Genomic DNA, 15,616 nt, shown 5'->3' with positions numbered 1-15,616 from the left:
GCCGCTGGGGTTGGGTGATTTTGAGAATCGCCCAACCCCCGCGGCGGGCGAGCAGGCTACCGGGGTGGGCGCCGTAGCCCCATCCGCCCCCACACCCCCTACCACCCCACCTGCGCCCTCACACCCCGCCCCCCGCCCACCCTCCCTTCCCACCCCGCAACACCACGGCGACCCGCCCACGGTTGTTGGGCGATTGAGTTTGGTCAAGCCCACCATGCTCACGACAGACGTAATTGTTATCTTGGCTCAGAAAAATTATTAATTTAAAAAAAATAATAATAAATAACTAAATAAAATAAATAAATAAATCTTCTTCATTAAACTAATTTAATATGAAAAATTTCAAGGAAAAAAATTTAACTTACCTTTCAATTGCAAGAATTATTCATTGAATATGTTGTTGATAGCAATGTAGCTGCTCCACAAATTCACAAGTCTTTCAACGAACTTCAGAAACCTGAATTTGATGTGAGTAATAGTGATAATGGAATTTAGTATATAAGTGAAATTACGGAGATGTTTTATCGTACGGTTAATGTGGGATAATTTGTTTTAAAATATGATAAAGCGAATATTGTAGAATTGTTTTACAATGGGGTGAATGTGGGATTAATTTGTTTTAGAATATATTATAAAAAAAATAAAAAATAAAATCAATTGTTTAGTAAATATTATATACTTTAACTATTAAAATAATTAATGTAGAAGTTGTAGTTTACAATTTTAATTTTAATGATTTATTTCATAAAAAAAATTAGTTTACATTTTTCAATAAATTGTAGAATAAAATAATGAAGGTAAATAAATCTAGCAAACTTTTTGGAGGGAAATATTTTCGCGAAACTTTTTGGAGGGAAAATTTCATTCTCTAAGCTATATAATATCTTTAAGAGACTCTCCATTTGTATCATTCAACATCTTCTATTTGAAAGGGATGGATTGTTCTGATAGTGAAGTTTCGATTTATACACCATCAACATCTTCATCGCGTAACAACTCTATTCATATTGATGAATATAGCGGGAATTCTTCCACTATGAATAGAAAGTCAATTCTTCCAATTAGTCCTGATTCTAAGGACTATGAGAGCAACACTGATGAAAGAGGGGATGGAGAATTTAAAATAAATACAGAGTCATAGATTCCACTTAGTCCTAATTCTAAGGACTATGAAAGTAGCAGTGATGATGAGCTTGATGACAAATTTCAAAAGAATGGATTGTCACGGTGTCCACTTAGTTCTAATTCTAAAGACTATGAGAGCAACAGTGATGAAGAGCATGATGGTGAAGTTGAAAAGAATGGAGTGTCACGGTGTCCACTTAGTCCTAATTCTGAGGACTATGAGAGCAGTAGTTTTGAAGAGCACTTATTCCTATAGGTGTGAAGTTATCTTCTGAACAATGTCCCAAGACACAAGAAGAGGAAGAGGACATGTCCTGTGTTCCATATGCAAGTGAATTCGGTATCCTAATGTATGCAATGATCTAGATACTAGACTAGACATTGCACATGTAGTGTGATCATTGAGCAGGTTTATGTCAAAACTAGGGAAGGAGCACTGGACATCAGTGAAGCGGGTTTTCAAGTATTTGCGTGGCACTAGTGATTATCGTTTGTGCTACCAAGGATGACTAGGATTGGACAGAGAGTTGGATATTCGTGGCTTTGTTGATGCAGACTGGGCTGGAAAACTAGATCAGAGAAGATCTACAAGTGGGTATGTGTTTAACCTATTTGGAGGTGTAGTGAGTTGGATGAGTAAGAAACAATCTGCAGTGGCACTATCAACTACAGAGGCAGAATACATGGCAGCCACTCATGCAAACAAGGAAGCAGTTTGGTTGCAAATATTGTGTTCAAGTATGGGGTTAGTATAGGGAGCTATAAGGATAGACTGTGATATCCAAAATGCAATTTTCTTGGCAAAGAACCCTACTTATCATTCAAAGACAAAGCACATTAATGTTCAGTATCACTTTGTGAGGGATATGATAGAAGACAAAGATATTATATACCAGGGGGGATAATTTGGGGTACAAAGGGAGGTACCCAAGGGAATATTGTAATAATGGGATGGGCCATAGTAATAAATAAGGTGGTTAAGGTAAGGATCCACAAGTATTTAGTAATAATGTAATGGGCCCATGGTATTAGATAGATGGTATTAAGGGACCATGGTATTGATCCATGGTATTGTATGTATGAGGCCTATATAAAGGCTAGAGACTCCCCATTGAGAGATGTCAAGGATTATTGTATGAACAGGCATATGGCTTGTGGAGTGTTCTCCTTCCTTAAGGAGTGAATGTATGGTGTTGCCCTACCTTAAGGGTTTGATTAATAAAGAATCATTTCTATCTATATTCAGATCTTGTTATTTCTTGGGCTTATTTCTATTATCATATATTTCTAGGTCAGATCTATAACAACGACCCATTACATTATTACTAACTACTTGTGGTCCCTTACATGATATGGGTTAACCACCTTATTTATTACTATGGCCCATCCCATTATTACATTATTCCCTTGGGTACCTCCCTTCGTACCCCAAATTATCCCCCCTAGGTATATAACATGGTCAAAGCTATATACTACCATCTTGTTGTTCTTGTGGTCTTTTAATTTCATCTCTTTGAGCCTTAAAGTATTTTGCGTGTTATCATACACACATATCACTATTAAATTTTAATGAAACTCAGCTGCATAATAAACATTATCACCTTGACTTCTTGGTGAAAATATACTAGTGTAAAGCTAGCTGCAACATTACACCTTGATTAGAAAATTAGTATAAAATACAACATTAGTACCATGTTACCTACATTCAAGGACACACCAACCTATACAAACAATCAATCCACGACAATAATCAATTTCCTAAAACCTAACAGAAGCTAAGGCCTTTCGAGATCTAGTGTTGAACCTTTAATTGGTTACTTCCATGATAGTTCCCATCTAGTCCAATTGTTGAATCTAGAAGCTTTGATACCACTCTGTAACATACCCCCCACTATTCCTAGCCCCAACTAACGTTAGAAGAATGTAGTTACTATGTGGATCCAATCTCCAAGGTCAAGTTATGGAAATGGGACCTAAATTTTTTTCTTTATGTTAACCTTTTGAAACTTGAATGGACGATACCATCATGTTCGTATTGTCAATATGATTTCAATGATATAAATTTTTTCTCTGATCAGACTCTCCGATTGGAATATATGGTCATCCACAGATTATCCATTTAATTAATTCCACCTCACCAACCTACACATAGAACCCACGTCATCCCCACATGGTTCTACGTGGTAATCCCATTTGGCCTCTCTCTACCACATGGTAGTGTTACCATAGTTGTTGACCTGCTCATACTTGTTAAATTTCTTAGCAAATCCCATTACATAATACACATGCATTATGGGTGTAGCACACGGTGTGGGCCCCTTTTCTTGCCACCTCATCCAGGAGATGTAAGTCTTAGAAATTACTTAGGCATCCTCTTGACAGTTCTTCCAGGGTACAAACTTTCAGGATTGAGTGGAATCTCACAGACCCCGTGACAAACATGGCCTAATAGCTATATCTTAGCGGTGTGCTCAACTCCACACCACCTCGGTCAAACTCTCTTCAACTCATGCAATGCTGCTGGGATAACCTAGACTCCATTCAACCTTTGGGTTCATCCAATGGTCATAGCACCCCCTATCAGTGGGTTGTATCTCTCTACCTTTGTGCATGGACATAGGGCTTGTCCATATGGTGTTCACGTAGATGTGTCTCTGCACTTCTCCAGGCCATGATTTCCACCCTTCACAGCATAAGCATATATGGTATGAGATTTTTTCCCTTGGTGTTTAGTCTTGAGACCCCCTCACGTGGGCTTATTCAAAATAAAGGTCATTACTCAGCCCCGCTCTTTCCATATGTATACATATAAGCTTAAAACTTGGACCTGGTGGGTTTCAAGGGACTCTCTCCCCCTTAGCACCTATCACACACACACACACACCCATTGGTATCCCTCCTAAGCTTGTAAAACTCTACCTATCTCGTCCTGCACCCATACATACATATGAATGAACGCCATCCATTTGAGACTGTGACTTAGAAAATAAGACCAACTAGTCTCATTATTTCTTTTAAAGTCAATAACTTAGTTCGTAGAGGCTATATACCTTTTCACAAATAGGTTATATATACCAAACCACAAAATTGGGACAATTACAAAAATGACGATTTCTCAAAGAAAATTTAAGAGAATTTTTCTCTCCTCATTATCAACATGTTCCATTCCATAACACAAGGACCAGATATGCCAACAGGTCAATACGAATAAATTAACCATTTACATATATTTCAATATCTTCATGCTTAGGCATGATTAAAGTATTTCAATATTGGCACATCCACTAGAAATGATCCATTTCATGGGATATTTATATAATTATTTGCATTCCTCATTTATGCAAGAACACCACTCCTCAGTATTAGCATAAAATTATTTCCATGCAATAAATAGAAATGTAATAACAAACTCAAGTACAAAACATAAGAAGAGATATGGAAACTAAGAGTGGGACTCGAACTCTCCACTCAACCTTAGATAAGCTTCAACAAGCCTTTCTTGTAGATGTCACCCCCGATACAGATTCCAAAGCTTGGGAAGGAGTGCTTCCAGAGCAAAAATTCAAAATTTTCATCTTGCAAAAGGATGTACTAAGGTCACATTGCCTTCAACCACCAAATTTCAATAACAAGAGAAGTTTTATTTACAATTAAGAGGAAGGTTCAACAAAAAACAAGCTACTATGGGAGTGTGGAGATCACCCATCCAGGTAGTTCCATAGAGAGAGTAAGCACTAGTGTTACCAACCCAGGGCCACACCTGGTAGTTCAACAACCCATCAAGTACCCATGTGTCTCTAACTCCTAGCCAATAGGTTCATTATTTTGCAAGCTTCCCAGTGGGTTCAAAAACCCTTGAACAAGCCACATGTAGTGGGTTCAACAACCTCAAGGAAATCCACTTACTTTGTAATTTGTACTATCCCAGCCAATAGGCCACACATGATGGGTTTAATAGTTGTGCTACTATAGCGGGAAATTTGTCTCTATCAAAATGAACTTTATTCCAAGTATAAGAAGAATATATCAAAAACATCACCAAACAGTGTAGTAGAGCCCTAAATCGCAACCCCTTACTCCCATCATTGATTTGTAAATAATTACCTCCCCGTCTGGCCAATTTTGATGTTTTCCTCTTCCTAGTGTATAAAGATGATGGCCTCTTCCAACGTGTGTAGAGGTGCTTGCCTCTTCACTGTGCACAGAGGTAATTCTCTTTTTCATTAATTCTCTTGCTAAAGGCTATCACCATCATTTCTAATCTTTGTTTCCCCTGTAAGTCTACCAACACAACAACACTTCAATTTAATTCCCATTCTCTCTTGCATATGTTTTCAAAGGATTACATATGGTTCCCAACCACTCATTTTTTGGCTAAATTTATTTGAAATTGGTTCATTTAAAGACAAAGAATCTATCACTTATATCATCTTTTTCCATAAGAAATTCTCCTTCCTCAAACTTTGGAATCTATGTCCTAATTTCTTAGGTATTTTTAGTTTGACGAAAATACAAATAATAATTACAACACAAGGGAATTTTCCAGGGCTATCATAATAGGTATGGAAGGGTGAGGATTTGTATGTTGTAGACTCAATGTTTTATATTATTTTATTATTTTTGTTGTGACTCAAACCAAGAAAAATTCACTTGAGATCCACCCTTGGTCACTTCACTTAACAACCAAGTGATATGAGAGAATCCAAACATGAACCTCTAGTAGAAGTTATCAAGGCCCAAGAATTTATGTAGCCCTATCAGAGTTGTTGATACTGATCAATATTGAATGGCTTGGATCTTAGATGGGCCCAAATGCACCCCATGTCCATCCACGCTGTATTCCAAATACTGAATTCATTGCATGCCAAATGAGTTTCTCTAGATTGGCATACAACTTGTTTTTTCATACGGTGCTTAGGACCTGGTAAATGTGATGCAAATGTTTCACCCAAGTTTTGTGAAGCATGAGGATGTTATCCAAATATAAAACCAAGAAAGAGTTTGTGAATGGATATAGGATGTCATCCATCATGCTTGTGAATGTTTCTAGAGAATTAGTCAAGTCAAAGGGCATGACCAACTACTCAAAAAGGCCTTCTTTATATTTGAAGTATATATTCCATATATTGGTTTGTTCAATTAGAACTAGGTGGTAGCTTGACTTCAGATCAATATTACTAAAGGAATTCACACCCTTAATCTAATCAAGTACATGGTTAAGCTAATGGATTGAGTATTTATTCTTGATAGTGATTTTTTCAGGGCTCTATAATCAATATAGAGTCTACATGTCCCATCCTTCTTCCACGACAACATAGCTGGGCTCTAGCATGGTGAGAAGCTTGGTCAAACATGACCTTTTGGATGGGCTCATGTATCTAAAGGTTTATTTACTCATTCTCTAAAGGAGAATATATATATATATATATATATATATTAGGTAAAGGATGTCATCCAAATATAAAACGAAGAAAGAGTTTGTGAATGGTTATAGGATTTCATCCATCATGCTCGTGAATGTTTCTAGAGAATTATTCACGTCAAAGGGCATGACCAACCACTAAAAAAGGCCTTCTTTATATTTGAAGTATATATTCCATACATTGGTTTGTTCAATTGGAACCTATTGGTAGATTAACTTCAGATTAATATTACTAAAGGAATTCACACCCTTAATCTGATCAAGTAGATCGTTAAACTAAGGGATTGAGTATCTAATTTTTATAGTAATTTTTTTCAGGGCTCTATAATCAATACAGACTCTACATGTCCCATCCTTCTTCTGCAACAACATAGTTGGGCTCCATCATGGCGAGGATCTTGGTCGAACGTGACCTTTTGGATGAGCTCACGAATCTAAAGTTTCATTTCCTCATTCTCTAAAGGAGAATATACATATGTGTGTTTGTGTGTGTGTGTATGTATATGTATATATATATATATATATATATATATATATATATATATATATATATATATATATATATATATATATATATATATATATATATATATATATATATATAGTATATATATATATATATATATATATATATATATATATATATATATATATATATATATATATATATATATATATATATATATATATATATATATATATATATATATATATATATATATATATATATATATATATATATATATATATAGGAGCACTAGATGTATGGTTGGGGATGTAGCACCATTGGTAACATCAATCTCTTAATGACCTCTGTTAATGTCAAGTAATTTTGAATCTTATTATCAACAATGAAATATAGTGGGGTTCCCTTTACCCACATATGTGAATGGAAGAGGTGTTCCCCCTCTTTAGGCTCATCTAACTCTTTTGGTTGGATGTTCACAGTTGCGATGGTAGCACAAGGTTTTGCATCAATGGTCCAATTTTCTTTACCATGTTCTGAATCCGAAGTCAAACCAGAGTTCATTTCTTTTTCCTTAAGCTCAACTAACAGTGATTGTTTTGAGCAACATTTATCAGTGTTGTGCCAGGGTATTTTATGGAACTCACACCATTTTTTAGTGTCCTTCAACTTCCCATTACCCTTATTTTCCTACGAGTTGTGTTACTTGTATTGAGGTTGGTTGTCCTTTCTTTGTCCCTTGTTTTACAAGTTATCACTTCCTTTTCCATGATTTTATTGTGGTGGATTTATAGATATAAACTCCCACTTATTCCTCTTCTTCAATTTCTGCACAATTTTGACAGCATATTGATAATCGACTCCCATTGAGGAGATTTCCAAGAAATCCATGTACCTCTGTAGGCCACTATGGTACTTCAGAACTAGGTGTTGGTTGAAGTCTTGGATATCTAGCTTTGAGTGCAAGGTATGGAAACTCTAACGCCATCTGGTTTCTCTCTTGTCATAGAGTTTTCCATTTGGTGTATTGGTCATCATATGTCCCTACAGGGTAGAATTCCTCCTTGAGAGAATCGACAAAAGATACCCAAGTGGTTCCTATATTGAACATCACAAACTCATCTTCAATATTTCTCTCCCAGTAACCTTCCCACCAAAATTTTACAAAGAGAAGCGATTTTAGGAGTGTGAAGGTAATCTTCTCATTGTAGAATTTTTTTGGACAAAGTAATAGTCCTCTTAACGTTTTTAACCATTTCTCCAAAGCATCTGCATATCTTTGGACATCAAATAAGGAGATATCAAAATTAACTTGTACATCGAAGGGTGTCGCACCTCTGAAATTTCCACTTGTCGAAGGTGCCTCAACTATTGTTGGTAGTCATCAAAGGATATGGGAAAAATTGTCCATCATCTATTCCTTTGTTCTGCGAGTGCTTCCTTGAGCAAAAATTGATAATATCTCCTACTCCATCATCTCTCTTTTCTTTTTCAATGGGCGGCCACTAGGGTTGGTGAGAGAAATAATTTCCAATTGAAACTAGCTTGAGACCCAACTCTTTATACCCTAACCTCAACATGGACATGCAATAATAAACAACAAATATAAAATTACTCTAATGCCATTGATTTAGTTGTATTAGGAATGAAATGAAAGGCAAGAAAGGAAATGAAACACACATAGAAAAATATAATAGAGACCACAATAATATAGTGATAACCCAACTTATTTTAATAAATAAAATAGTAGAATGTTGTAGAACACAAACTAACTAAAATGGTGGTATATTATCTCTAAAGAGAGAGATATGACAACTACATTCATTAATAATAATTTCTTGCAAGACGCCAAAAGAATGGCATTTTCACATAAAAAAAAAAGCCTAGACATCTAGAACCCTAACCCTAGAAGATAAAATTTGAAAAGATTTGAAATCCCCGAGGTGGTTATTTGGTACATCAACTTTTCTTGCATGTAACTTTTGCATACAATCTCCATTTGGTCTGCGTAATAGCTCATTGGAAAGAACTATCCAAGTATTACAACTTTTGGCTAGGGCCAGGGTATTCTAAGTGTGGGAAATGTTGGGTACCTCTATGATCCAGGTGGATAATGGTGGCCACCCATCTATTCCACTTGGACCCCCACCATTGCTTCTTTCAGTATCCTTAATTGTAGCACAATTTACTATTTTTGGTAGTTTTTCGGGTCCTCAACTTCTAGAGCTGTTTTGAGGCCCTAAATGACATTATTTTTTTGAAAACGGTCAAATAGGTGAATTTGATTGACATTTGCAGTCAAAAGTTGTAGTCCTTGGATATATATTTCTAACAAGGTATCATACACGTCAAAGAAAGATCGTATGCCAAAGTTACGACCCCGGGAAGTTGATGGACCAATTTACCCTAATGGGGCCCATAGACTTTTTGCACTTCATATCCTAGGGTTATGTTTTTGGATGTTTATGGTTTTCCATTGTTTCTCAATAATAAATAGGCCTTGGAGCCTCACTATAACATAGTTCAGAAGACATTTAGCCATCACATATCTTCTAAGAGACAAGCTACAACCACCTGAGCTAATTTATTTCCATTCTTCACGTAAACAATTTTCAGGATTTGTTTTCAATGTATCTCTGCGTTTTTATTTATATTTGTATTTCATTTGGTTCCTTCATAAATATGGATAAGTGGTATCAGAGCAATGTGTTATTTCTCTATCTTTTTGTGCATGTCCCCAACGAGGTTGGGGTATAAGGAGTTAGGACTCGAACTAGTTGAACCTTTGAAAGACCGGCCTCGCTAACCCCGACGACCTGCCATGGAAGAAGAAAGGAAAGAAGGAGCAAGAGATCATTTCAAAATATTTCTCTAAGAATCATCGAGCAACAAAATAATGCGATGATGAACAACTTTTCCCAGATCCTTCAGCAAATGCCCATAGGTGACACATCTTCATCTCGTAGCCACTCCGGAGGCGCCACTCTCTTTAAGGTATAAGTCAACTTTGACATTCCCATATTTGAAGGCCAGATAGATTCAGGTGTCATAGATAAATGGTTAAATATGTTGTAAGGATATTTTTCGGTTCATGATTTTTCCAATAGGGAAAATATTACTTTTTCACTCCTCAAAGTTTCCCCCACATCAAAGACTAGTGGGAAACCTACTCTGAGAAGAAGGACGAGAGGGAGCCCTCACTATTTTCAGCCTCACCCACTTGGAATTCTTTCTGAGATTCATCAAGGAACAGTATTACCCTGTCGGGAGCTATAAAGATAAGTACATAAAATGGACCACACTACGACAGGGAAGGGACGAAGATGTGCTAGAGTTCACAAATATTTTTCATACCCTTCGCATGAAGTTGGGTATCGATTCAGAGTGACATCTGGTACTAAAATATCACAGTTGTCTACACAAATACATATAGGACAAGATGGAGTTCCTGGACATCTCCTTGCTTGGCACCACCAATCGATACACTGTCAAGATCGAGTAGAAATTTAACTAGAAAAAGTGAGACTTTGGATCTGTGAATCTGAAGCAAGGGAAAGGTGACCCTAAACCACATAATAAAGGACAAAGCCAAGCGAGGGTGACCTAGAACAACCCGTTAAAGCCGAAAGTAAATAAAAACACCACGAATACAAAGAAAGACACAGGAAAGTGGTGTGAGTTTTATAAGAGCCCCACTCACAACACAAGTGAGTGTCGATCGAAGCAGTCACTGGTGGTCGAGATGAAGGCTTTAGATTTAGCTGCATCCTCCGACTCTATGTCAAAACCCAAAAAGGGGAATGACAAAGGGAAGAATATTATTGATGTGAAGCCCAGTTCCACTTTTGCCACCCCAAGGTCTAGAAGATTGATCCTGAAGATCCAAGGGGGGGGGCATCTCTGTTATGAAATCAGCTCACAAAAATATAGAAAAGATAGATAAACGCCTTCAAAATAAGCCTCTTCAAGGGGGAAACCTCCTTTACATTACACAAATGAACAATTCTTGGATGATACAAATGACAATACATCCTTTCTATATATAGGAGTCTACGGGGTCATAATATAATCAAATTCAACCTAAAAATAATAATGTAAGGGCACAATATTAACAATAGTGGGCTTCTATGGGGCACAATAATAACAATATGGGGACTACATGGGCACAACAATATAATAACGGGGTTGTAATAATAACAATAAGGGGTTACACTAGTAGTATAGGGACCTAACAATCTCTTCCACTCACAGATGTGCGTGAAGGGTTCTTCGCTGAAACTCATTATCAACAGTGGAAGCCAAACAAACCTCATTTTAGCAGAGGTTGTGAAGCGGTTTGGCATACCAACCACACCACACCCACAACCATGCATCATTGGGTGACTTCACCAAGGACGAGATCTCGACATCAGCCAGCAGTGTTGCCTTCCCTACAACATCAAGCCTTCACGGATGAGGTATTGTGTGATGTTGCTCTTCTTCAAGTTTGTGATGTATTATTAGGTCAACCATACTTGTGGAAGTGTCATGCTATGTATAATAATAGGTCTCACACTATTATTATTACTTTGGGCAATGAGTTATACTTAATACTAGAGGTAGCCCCGCCTATCACCATCTCTTTGATCTCTTCTAAGCAGTGCAGTAAGACCATCTCCCACACAAGGATATTTTTTTTCTTTTTGATTCATTCTAAGAGTAAGGGGAAGATAGTGGGCACATCCATGGCCCCTGGGATGGGTTCCTCCATGTAGAAGAAGTAGGTGGATAAGGTTGTGGAATAATACTATGACATCTTATCCTCACCCACATGGATACCCTTGCATTGTCAGGTCAAGCATTCGATCGATATGACTCCTGGAGCACCTCTTCCCAATGAGCCAATATACCATTGCTCCATTCTGGAAAATGAAGAGATCAAGCGGCAGATCCAGGAGTTGACGCAAAAAGGGTGCATCTGACCTAGTTCCTCACCTTATGGGAGCCTTATTTTACTGGTACAGAAGAAGGATGGGACCTGGAGGCTCTGCATTGATTATCAGGCACTAAAAAAAATCACTATCAGGAACAGGTATCCAATCCCACAAATTGATGAACTTTTAGACTAGCTCAAGGGGATCAAGTATTTTAGCAAGATTGATCTAAAGTATGGCTATCACCAGGTTCCAGTAGAGCCCACAATGTATGGAAGACCACCTTCAAATCCAAGGAAGGCCTATTTGAATGGCTGGTCATTCCCTTCAGGTTGAAAAATTCCTCTGCTACTTTTATGAGGTTGATGGATGACATCTTGTTTCCCTTCACCAACTCATTCTTCGTTGTTTATCTGGAAGACATCCTCATTTTTAGCAAGAGTTGGCATGAGCACTTGCAACACATTCAACAAGTCCTTCAAACCCTGCGATAGCACAAACTATGTGATAAATTGGAGAAATGCACCTTTGGCTTGAGTTAGGTCCAATATCTAGGCTACATTATAGATGAGAAAGGTGTTCACGTGGATTCGGCTAAGATCCAAGTCATTTTGGATTGGCCAGCCTCAACCACTCTAACAAAGCTTTGCAACCTTTTGGGCCTTGCAAATTTTTATCGAAGGTTCGTTTTGGGATTCTCCCATATCACTTGGCCTTTGAGTAAGATTATCAAGGACAGATCGAAGCGAAGTTTTCCTAGTATGAGTCCCAACAAAAAATTTTCGTTGAACTAAAGCACTTCCTCTTCTTAGCACATGTACTCACATTTCCAGACCTGCAACAACCATTTTAAATTGAGACAGACACCTCCGAATATGCTATTGATGCAGTCCTTACCCAACACAGTAATCCAGTGGCCTATTATAGTGAGACACTTTCCAATATAATTCGGAAGTACCCCACCTATGATAAAGAGATGTATTCTATCATGTAGGCTTGCTGACAATGGAAACATTACATTCTATGGAAGGAGATGGTCATCCACACTGATCACTGACCTCTTTAGTTTATACAGTCACAAGGAAAGTTGCATAACGATTGCCATCGAAAGTGGTCTACATATTTGCAACAATTCCACTTGAACATTAAATACAAAAAGGGCAGCACCGACCATGTTACAGCTTACCTCAGTCGGCGCCCAGTTGCAGCACTCACTACTATTCTCAACTCTTGTGGCCATGAGACCTCTGGATGGCCGCAACTGTATAAAAATGATCTAGAGTTTACCACCACATACCAATTTCTAGTGGATGGTAAGCAAGTTCCCAATTTCCACGCAAGGATGCATTTTTATGCTACCTGGGCCCCCTTTATGTTCCTTCAAACAAGCATGCCAAGATGATTTTGGAGGCGCACTATAGTTGGGTTGAAAGACAATTTGGTGTGGAGAAAATTGTGGTCATACTCCAACAATACTTTTATTGGCCAAAACTCTGACAAGACTTTGGAAAATGTATCATATCTTACATTGCCTATGCCATCGCCAAGCCAACGATCAAGACACAAGGCCTATACACTCTTTTTCCTACTCCCAACCAACCATGGGAATCCATCTCCATAGACTATCTGTGTGGCCTCCCTTCTGCCAAGTATGGTAATGGTTGTGTATTTGTGGTCATGGAAGTTTTTTCTAAAATGGCTATATTGGTGACCTGCAAGAAGTGTATCATAGCAGAGGACACTGCCAAACTCTTCTTTGAATGAGTATGGGTACCTTTTTGGATCCCGTAGACCATTATATCTTATCGGAGTAGCAGGTTCCTAAGCACATTATGGTCGAGCCTTTGGAAACTATTGGACACCAAACTCACTAAGTTGCTTGCAATCCATCCTCAGACAAATGGTCAGAGTGAAGTCATCAACAAGATAATAGTGCACATATTGCACATGTACAACTTCAAACATCCCAAAACTTGGGATGACAGCCTTGCCTATATGCAACATAGATATAATATAGCTCTCCATAGCTCAACTGGTCGTAGTCCTTTTCAAGTGGATCTCGGATTTCAACCATTGTGTCTAATTAATGTTGTCATGTCTCATGCGACTACATAGACAAAATCCACAATGTATAGTCCGAGGTTGATAAAGAAACTAGGTTTATTGAATGCCTCTAGCACATTCTCTAGCAGGTTCGTGACATCTTGGAGAAGCCTAATGGCAAGTACAAGCAACGACATGATCAATAACAGGTGTCACACAAGTTTCAGTGGGTGACAAATTTTGGTTGCATTTGTAGAAAGAACGCCTTACAGGAGGCCATCGAAAGCTAAGACTGCTCCAATGTAGACCTTACACCATCACTAAGGTTGTGGGAGATAATGATTTTTAGCTCAAAATTCTCCCATTCCTTGGCCTGCACCCAATGTTCCATGTGGATCGCCTTCGACCATACTTTCCACCATTACTAGACACATCAGATATTGCAGAACAACTCACACAAATAGAGCTAAACCCAGACTGCATGGAGCAAGCCATAATTGATCGAATCATGGACATGCAAATCAAGAAAAATCGCCAACAGAAGATCCAACTGTATCAGGTTGTCAAAGTTTTCCAACTCCTACACCAAGGCAAGTGGCTCACTAGGGACCAAGTTCAACAAAAGTTCCCCCATCTCATGGAGGCACTCAATGTAATGGGGACCATTGCTTCCTAAGGGGGGAGGACTAATCCAGATGGATATTGGTGGCCACCAACTTATTCCACTTGGACCCCCACCATTGTTTCTTTTAGTTTATTTAATTGTAGCATAATTTACTATTTTTGGCAGTATTTTGGATCTTGAACTTCCAGAGCCATTTTGAGGCCCTAAATGACAATTTTTTTTTTTTAAACAAGCAAACGTGTGTAGTCAAAAATTGTATTCCTCAGATAGATATTTCTAACAAGGTATCGTAAGTTTCAAACATAGATCATATGCCAAATTTATGACCCCGAGAAGTTGATGTACCAATTTACCCCAACGGGGCCCATAGATGTTTGGTGCTTCATCTCCCAAGGTTAGTTTTTCGGATGTTTAGGGTTTTCCATTGATTCTCAATAATAAATAGGCCTTGGAGCCTCATTATAACACACCTCAGAAAGCATGTAGCCACCACATCTCTTCTCAAAGACAATCTACCATCCCCTAAGCTAGTTTATTTACATTCTACATGGAACCAGTTTTCAATATTTGTTATTAATGAATTAAAGTTTTGTTTTCATTGTATCTATGTGTTTCTGTTTATATCTGTATTTGATTTTGTTCCTTCATAAATCTGCATCACTTTGAATTGCCAGAAAATATTGTCTAGGATCTCAAAATGGCCCTGAAAATTTGGGGCCTAAAAAACCATTAAAAATATTTCAATAAGATAGAGAATTGTTTGAGTTAGTGGAAGAGGTGGGTGGCCATTAATATCCACCTAGATCAAATTATTAATATACATGTCGTTTCTTACCCTGTGAAAATATAATTTTCAGTCCTCACACTTTACCTCTTCTTTATTTTAACATGATGTCACCATTGTGAAGAAGGATATACATTGACTATGTGTAACTCAAAATTAAAATTATGGGAACCAAATAATTATATATAGTCATATACTTCCCCAAAACCAAGGATCCTCCTCTAAAACTTTCTTATAA

This window comes from Pinus tabuliformis, chromosome 9 (assembly GCF_031772625.1).
Source record: "Pinus tabuliformis cultivar Carrire ecotype Pingquan chromosome 9, CPIR1, whole genome shotgun sequence".
Taxonomy (NCBI): Eukaryota; Viridiplantae; Streptophyta; class Pinopsida; order Pinales; family Pinaceae; genus Pinus; species Pinus tabuliformis.
Note: the sequence above shows the minus strand (reverse complement) of the source record.